The following is a 10,047-nucleotide window of genomic DNA, read 5'->3' on the forward strand; positions in this document are numbered from 1 at the left end:
TTAACTCTGAAAAGTCAATTTTGAGACTATTCAGACCCTTTCAGACAATAATTTCCAAGCCTTACAAGACAACACCAACATGTTAAAAGCAACTACATAGGGTTGAAATACTTTTGAAATATACTTTGATAGCATCTTGACAGTAAGAGGGGAAGAGCTTGAGACAGGGATATGTCCACCTCATGTGGTGGGTCTGAGGGGGGTCTCCTTCTAGAAACCCTGGAGGATTTTTACTCTTAAAGCCAATATTTAGGCTATTCAGACCCTTTCAAGCTATAACTTAATCCATGCTTTAGAAGACAGCAAGTATCAGAAACTATTCTTTATAACTTACACTAAGGATTGAAATATGTTCTTAAAAAGTTTAAATGGCATCATTATATACATGTAGTAAAGGTCAGCACATCTATAATGGTAGTATCATTGGTAGGGGAGATTTGGAGTTTAAGGCAATTTTAGACTATCTTGGCAAAAACGTTTCAGATCTTGAAAAGACAATATCATATTAAATTAGAATAGGGTGAAAATATTTAAGAAAAGTTTAATACCATTATGACAGTAAAAAGGTTGTTGGTGCATCTGATTGTTGGTGGAATGTATGAGTGACCTCTGGGGGTGAGGGAGTCCTTGGGGTTTTCCCCCTGGCAGATCTGGAGTTTTTTGGTTGAGATACTAAGGCAATGTTTAGGTTATTCATAACCTTTGAGGTAATATATCCAAGCTTCGAAAAGCTAACGTAAAACGTTTTTAAATGAGTTTCTCATATCACATAATATCACATAAAATGGAATGTAACATTAGTATATAGGGGTATTAATATTGCATGTATAATAAAGTCACCGGTATGTTAGAGAACTTTAGGTGGTCATACCTAGTGTATAATAGTAACTGGAATCTGATGAGATGTGGTGATTTGTAGTGTCAATAGCATGAGAAGTAGAACAATTTAGATTCACTTCATTTATAAACTATCTATGAAAATTACCATTACGAAACCTTCAAGTTCACTTTTGCCCCAAACTGCAATATAAGCGAAGCATTGATTGTGAAACAGCCAAGCATTTACATGACATGTTCTGTAACTAGTGTGGTAGGTAGGTAATACCGGTACATGTATATGAATATGTATAGTTAGGTTTGAACTAACAAGTAATGTTAAAGAATTCATGTAAGAAACAGGGACAAGAACAAATATTGACATGTACCACATTTCAGACAAGGTTATATGCCATTGTAGAAAGGCTTTTTTTTCTTCCATAACAATCTAAAACACAATGACCCCCCCCCCCTATCCACAATTTTCAAAACAGCATGACCCCCCCCCCCTACTGCCAATTTCAAAAACAGGGTGACCCCCCCCCCCTACCTATCCACTGCCCCCCCCCCCCCCCAGGCCGAAGAAACTGACCGGTCCCTTATCATTGCGAATAATTCTCCTCCAGTTTTCTGGGATCCCATTTAGGATAACCACATATGTAACAAAATTAGTGTGAACATTATATTTCTCCATGAAGTCCTTACATGACAAAAAGTTTCCCTCATCATCAAGAAGATCAGCAATGTATTGGACACCTCTATATAACCATTCACTATTTTAAAAAAAAATTTAAAAAAAAAATATTTTAAAAAACCAGAAAGGTCACCTACTAAAATTTTTCGTTATTCAATAAAATCTCTGATACAACTTCCTGAAAATCGTTGCTATTCTTTCCAAAACCTCAAAAACCAGAAACTGTGATATCCATTTTATCGATGTTCTAACTTTTTAATTTAAAGTTAATATTATTATTTGGGAACGGATATTTTCGTCAAACCTTTCGTCATACGCGATAATGAAACCTCGAAGATCAACCACCATTTGTTTGTGTATGGTCGGAATTGCTTTTTCTTGTCCAATCTGGGAGGCATTTTACGATGACGTTTAACGTTTAATATTATATTTTCAGTATGCGCCTCATCTCAGATATTCCGTTTTATATGACAACACTGTCACGTCCTCCAAGGAAGTTGAAAATTAGTTTGCTTATTGATAATTGTAATCCGTTTTTGGTTTAAAAATTCATGTCTTCTTTGTAGCTACATTGGTTGCTTGCTGTTGTTTTTGTTAAATAGCCATGGAAATTACTGTTGGAGAGTGGAAAAGTAATAAATGTATTATGAGGTTGAAATAAGTATCAGTCAGTGCAAAATGTGTGCCGTTATTTTTAAAGTGTTTTCAGAAGAGTCACTTTCATACCGCAATTCAGTCGCTTGTGCTTTTCTATCAACATATGAGTAATTCTATTGTTATCATGTCACGTGGTCAAATTAGAAACTTACCAATTCTCGTGGCATCTTCTTTGATATTTCGCTGAAAGCTTTCAGATCCCCAGAATACGTAGTCCGTCTTATCAAATGAGCAACTATCAACCAGATTGTATTCTACTTGGTCTGGTCGTAGGTATGTTCCGTCGTCATAATCTTCATCATATGTTAAAGCCAATATATGTTGTTCTGGTAGGATGCCCGGATCTAGACCACCATTGCCATGTCTTGTTCCAAGTGGATTTCCCGTTAAGATGTTGTAACCAGTACCAATTAACTTGATGCCGTCAGGGACTGGTTGCAGGGCCTGACTTTGAAATGCTAACAGAAGTAAAACTGATACAATCTCAGTTAACATATTGTATGAGCAGCTCTTCATTTGATGTGCTGTAGAGAGTAGAGTGGAGCCTATTTATTCATTAATGATCCCAAAATAGATTATTTTTCCAGGAATTTGAAGTACATATCTGATTGTTGAAATTCCGATAAGATAGCACAACGCACACAACTGCACATATTCACATGAATTGTTGTATATCCCAATCAAAGTTGAGGTGCTTTTTGTAGGTCGAAACGTACATCCATCCGTCCATAATAAATCGATATACATCAAAATCCATCCAGCCAGCCAGCCAGCCAGCCAGCCAGCCATACATACATACATACATACATACATACATACATACATACATACATACATACATACATACATACATACATACATACATACATACATACATACATACACTGTCAGTGGCCGAGTGGTTAAACCACTTGCCTCTTACAACTGCGGTCGGGGTTCGAACCCCATTCAGGGTTCGATTAAATTTACCACACTGTAAGTAAGAAGAGTGTTGTTTAGTTTGACTCCCCGGGTACTCCGGTTTCCTCCTGTTAACACTGAACCCATGGGGATGACCATTGGACTGGATTTCTTGGGAGACAAGTGTTTATATGTACTTATTCAGTATAAATAAAGATTATTATTATTATTATTATTATTATTATTATTATTATTATTATTATTACATATGTTCACAAGGAGAATATAAAAGGGACCATCATACCGCTTACTTGTGTCACGTGCTAAACACATGCTATGGTCTGTTGTATTGGGCTAACTCTGTTCTATGTTCCCCTACTTTATGTTAATGTGTTAAGTCCTTTACAAATGCAAGAGAGTAAACTATGCAGAGTCATGACCTGGAGTTGCCCAACCTATTAATCCATCAAAATGAACATTTATAATGATCACTTATTGCAATTCAATTGTTATTTCGGAAATGGAGCATTTTTCTAAACTAGCTTGAGGACAAAAAGTGACCTGCGTATTATGTCTCTGTCTATAATTTCCTGACCTTGAAATCAAAGTAAGGCATAATTTGGCTAAAACTATAACATAAATTAGATATATAGTATTAGTAATAATTGCACTGCTCTGGTTATACACACACACTCAAAATTAATTGATTAATACATTCGAACATCTAACACAAAGATTTCATAGAGTACAGAATGTGACGTTAGTTTTAAACAATATGTCTCAACCTGTTCAACTGTAAATTCTAAAGAAGATTTCATTACAAACACTTTATTACAGAGCTATACCACTTGTAATATTTCAAGTGTAACTAATGTATATGCTGATATGGATATTTGACATGCCAACTCGAGTTCTTGTTGCAGGTCGGAAATAGAACTTCTACACCAAAATTAAGCTAATATATGAACCATCCTGTATATCCTACACTGGCTATGTTTCCTATTTACCTGACACCCAAACACCAGTATCAGAATAAATGGAAAATAACGATTTCAGCTGATTTCCGACGTCTAATCATCAAATACATAAATATGTTAATATGTCTGATGTGTATGCATGAATTCAAAACAAACGTTATCACGTGTTGTTTAAATGAATTACCATATGAAGCGAGTTGCATTCAAACACAGTTTGATAAGATACAAATGAATATCAGCCAAATATAGCAAAGGTATAATAATATATTTCATGTTTGCAGACAGATGCGCCCGCACACACACGCGCGCGCGCACGAACGCACGCGCGCACGCACGCACGCACGCATGTATGTATGTATGTATGTATGTATGTATGTACGTACGTACGTACGTACGTACGTACGTACGTACGTACATACATCATTCATGCAGGCAGGCAGGCAGGTACACACACACACACAAACAAACAAACAAACAAACAAACAAACAAACAAACACAAACAAACACAAACACAAACACAAACACAAATAAAGAAACAAACAAACAAACAAACAAACAAACACAAACACAAACACAAACACAAACACAAACACAAACACAAACACAAAGAAAACTTGTCATAATTGTTCCTTTCTATATTAAGATGTAATCGTAGTCCTAACTGCTTTATATCTAACCTGTGTGAATTGGACAATAGCTTTGTTTGTTGAAATGTCTACTGGACAATTTTCAACTACTTCAATATTTGTTTTTAAATCTTAAGAGCAGTGAAATCTTCCTTGAAATTAATACTTAGTATCCAATCGACTAACCATTGCAATTAGTGGTGTGTAAATATAACTTTCTAAATTGGCAATTATCCCCAGGAAGAACTCTCCTTGTAAACAGTGATAATCAAGGCGTGTATTACTATATAAAATGACCTTTGACACCATCTACACATACCAAACATTTTGAAAGTGTGATCGTTACCATGTGACACAGGGTACTAGGTATACATGCAAAGATGTGCAACTTTTTGTTTGACTACTTCTATATTCAATAATGGCTGTATTTATAAATGTAAAGTCCATTTATTAAATTTGCGAATGCTTGTATTTAACTTTTCAAAGAGCACACACACGTGGTGTTAATTGTTTCGGCCGCAATCCTCGCCTATTTATTTATTTATTTATTTATTTATTTATTTATTTCACCTTTGCCTTCGGTACAAAAAGAACAATAAAATAAAATAAACAGATGAGGTAGCGAACAAGTACACATAACAATACAAAAACATACAAAATCAACATGAGACAGTAATGGCACTCCACTGTCTTATCATTCAGCTTACTTAATATGTCTATATCTACAAGTGTCTCAAACTCGAGTTTCTTTTATGCATGTTAGCAAAGTATGGTAGAAAAACGGATTCAACTTCGTACATCCTTCGTCTAGTTTGTGTCGCTGGCGACAGAACAACAGCAGACACTGCATCGATATGAGTATGACCTCTTATCCATTCAGAGGCGACGGAGTTCAATAATACACTCTTAATGTATGCAAAAATAATGGAGAAATACTTTATACTGTGATGTGAAGTAATGACTTTATTTAAGAATGATAAAGTGTTTCCATATCACTGAATCATGGATATAACATCATTATTACATCATCGAAATACTGAGTGGAAAGATACAGCATAGTTTGCCTTTAGTAGTAATAACAATAGTGAAGTCTGTGATTATCACTACCACCATTTTCATAGGGATGAAAGCCTCCCTTATCAGTCGCTGGACGAATGTCCTCACAGTCCCAAAAGAACCACTGGTGACTGACAGACATGCCATAGACATTGGGACAACTAGTCGTACGCTTGATTAGCACAAATGGCCAATCGGTTGGAAGATAGAAAGTCTTACTGGCAGGCCCATCTTGACGACAACAGTAATATATCAATGTATCATCATCGTAGGTACCATCAGGGAGTGTACCACTTCTTTCATTGGCATTAAATATGTCTTCATCATCCCAGTAGATCCAGCCACTTGAAAATCCTGATAGGGAAAAATGACATCTCAAGTAAATATACAACTTAGAAGTATTTGTTGTTACCCAACGCTCCCTCCTCAAGAACTATGTCAGGGATTGGAAGTATATTTAAGCTATGTATCTCACCCCCTTCTCTCTCTCTCTCTCTCTCTCTCTCTCTCTCTCTCTCTCTCTCTCTCTCTCTCTCTCTCTCTCTCTCTCTCTCTCTCTCTCTCTCTCTCTCTCTCTCTCTCTCTCTCTCTCTCTCTCTCTCTCTCTCTCTCTCTCTCTCTCTCTCTCTCTCTCTCTCTCTCACCAGTGTCATGGGTTTAGAAGGCCATAGAAGTTACATACCCTACATCTTACAAGCAGTGTCAGGGCATTAGTGCTATAAAAACTATGTAATCCCACCCTTTTCCACCATTAACAACGTCTGGGGTTTTAAATATCCCCATCCCCACATCAAGGTATTGAATGTGTATATAAGCATCCTTACCTGCCCCCTTAACCCTTGTGAACAAAGTCATCAGGGGACTGAAAGGCCTTGATTCCCCTTCCCCCACAATCAATAACAACATCGGGGGATTGGAAAGCAATATGGCTTAAGGTAGATCATTCTGAGAGTTGTACTCTTACAAAATGTAATACTAATTTCAATATTTGATAATTAAAGCCAGTCTGCCTATCGTTCATGATTTAAGTAACGTTTTTATAAAATAGTCAAACATTTCCTTTACTTGCTACTTGTACAATGCACTCTACATTCTGTTTAGGATGTATGTACCATCAATATTCGACTGTCGTTGTTTTATGGGGAATATGTTATCGAGTCTGGCAAGCTAGGAGAATACAATCTTACAATGTAGATGTTACTGTTACCTTGTTTCTGAAACGTCGCTTCCATTCTCATTTTATTTCTTTTCAATCAAGGGAGTCACCACATCAATCTTAAAATAGGGGCCAGAATGATATCAAACTTTAAGCTATTTTATAATCCAATGTGGCCTCTGAATACTGTGTTAACGTTATAGGAAACTGGGTGTATGATTATTGATTTCACCTTGTGGACAACTGCCTCCCCTTCTAAAGATACAATACTCTCCAGTTGGCCATTTCCAGTCATATGATGTTGCCGTACTTATTGTCTTCATACAAAAATTTTGATACATGTTGTTGTCACCAACAGGCCCCTTAAGATCGTATGGATTAGACCAATTGTTGTCGGCGCTAACATCTTCTGTATCATGAAACCTCCAACCGGTATTCCAGTTGAAACCTGAACTAAATGGACAATTAACATTTGGTTGGGGAAATCCATAGATTCCTGTTGGCCAAGTGACGGCTGTTTGTACCACAGCATCTATAAAAGAAAGTATTTTGTGATTCATCAAGACGATGGAACTGCAGTACGAAAGGGATGATGATGATGATGATGATGATGATGATGATGATGATGATGATGATGATGATGATGATGATGATGATGATGATGGTGGTGGTGGTGGTGGTGGTGGTGATGGTGATGATGGTGTAGTGGTTGGTGGTGATGGTTTTCGAAGTTGTTAGATGATAATAATTAATAATTTGTGGTTTTACTTCTGTTCTTTATTTTGATAAAATATAGTTCTGTTGGTGATGGCAGAAGTAATGGAAGGACAAATTATCACCAGCATCATTTTAAGTCAGTGATTGTATAGGTTACTTTTTATCCAAAGTAAACCATGAACCTATTAATAATGTTAGCTTAATATGTGTGTGTGTGTGTGTGTGTGTGTGTGTGTGTGTGTGTGTGTGTGTGTGTGTGTGTGTGTGTGTGTGTGTGTTGAATAAGACACTTCGTTTTTCTACTGGCACTGAATAGTTATGCATGAAAGCATCGTATTCACATACTTGCAGGTGATGGTGCTTTCTTCCAGGCAGCATACCCTTGCAAGGCTGTAACTACATTAGTTTGTCTGGTTCCCAAGTCAGCAAGATCCTGCAATTGACATGAACCATCAACAACATATTGACAGAATTGTCTCCAGTAACCAGTTCCCAGTGCTTCATCGATACTGATCAGTCGTAGTGAGATGGGTTCGTTGAGTTCGCTATCACCAGTTTCTACTGCTGCCAACAAAGCTCCAAACCTAGTGCTGACTTGGTTTTCGAAACTGTTCATATTCACTACCACGGAATCCTTGTAACCATTGTATGAACCACCGTAAGAAACTGTCGAACCAAACTAAACAAAAACAGAATTTAAAGCAGAAAGAATCCTGTCAGTGAAATATCATTGTTTGTCTTTTTCTTTTAAAATTCATCCACCATACTAGAAAGTGTCTGTGCAGATCATTTATCGATCATCTGGAAAATTGCTGTATGTATGTATGTATGTATGTATGTATGTATGTATGTATGTATGTGTGTGTGCATGCGCGTGCGTTCGTGCGTGTATGCATGCATGCATGCATGTATGCATGCATGTATGTATGTATGTATGTACATGTATGTATGTATGTATACATGCATGCATGCATGCATGCATGCATGCAAGCACGCACGCACGCACGTACGTACGGACGTATGTATGTATGTATGTAAGTATGTATGTATGTATGTATGTATGTATGTATGTATGTATGTATGTAAGTATGTATGTATGTATGTATGTATGTATGTATGTATGTATGTATGTACATTTGTATGTATGTATGTATGTATGTATGTATGTATGTATGTATGTATGTATGTACATTTGTATGTATGTATGTATGTATGTATGTATGTATGTATGTATGTATGTATGTATGTATGCATGCATGAATGAACTAAGCTGATTAAGAAAATCAGTAATTAATAGGGTAAGCAATAAAGTAACCAAGCAAATCAACAATCAATGTGTTAAACACGAATAATGTAATAATAATTCATAAATAGTCGTATGAGTACTTACCGATTCATAAGCATAGAAACAGAAATCTGGACGGGCCGTATTATAAATATCACTTCTTTCAGTTCCAACATTTACTCCTACTATGATATCCTGTGGAAATAAAGAATAAAGAGTAAGATCATGACAGTCAGCTTCATGGTTCTGTTTCATGTTTAATAAATTTTACAATATGAAGGTAAATGTAAGAACAAACTCTGACTTCTATTTCTAAGTAACTAGCCATAACGAATGTTTAGAATGGTACAAAAGAAACGAAGCAGAAAACAAACAAACACACACACACATACATACATACATACATACATACATACATACATACATACATACATACATACATACCTACATACCTACCTACCTACCTACCTACCTTCCTACCTACCTACCTACATGCATGCATGCATGCATGCATACATACATACATACATACATACATACATACATACATACATACATACATACATACATACATACCTACCTACCTACCTACCTACCTTCCTACCTACCTGCATGCATGCATACATGCATGCATACATACATACATACATACATACATACATACATACATACATACATACATACATACATGCATACATACATACATACATACACACACACACACATACATACACACACACATACATACATACATACATACATACATACATACATACATACATACATACATACATACATACACACACACACACATACACACATACACACATACACACACATACATACATACATACATACATACATACATACATACATACATACATATATTACATAGATTAATAGGTTACCGACAAATTTATCATGAATTGTCACTATCAATAGATGAACAGATGTGTAGACTGCATGTTTATATAACACACTGGCTGATTGGCTACCTATCTATAATGCACTTTGAGATTGACTAGCTTACCGTTCCCCATGTATCGATGAAATTCATGTATGTATTTTCATCATAGGCTGTTGGCAGGGCACAAACAGCCTGAGCGAATCCATTTTCCAATGGATACTCCAGCGTTTCAACATTTTCCGTTTGGTATCTCGC

This window comes from Glandiceps talaboti, chromosome 17 (genome assembly GCF_964340395.1).
Source record: "Glandiceps talaboti chromosome 17, keGlaTala1.1, whole genome shotgun sequence".
Lineage (NCBI taxonomy): Eukaryota > Metazoa > Hemichordata > Enteropneusta > Spengelidae > Glandiceps > Glandiceps talaboti.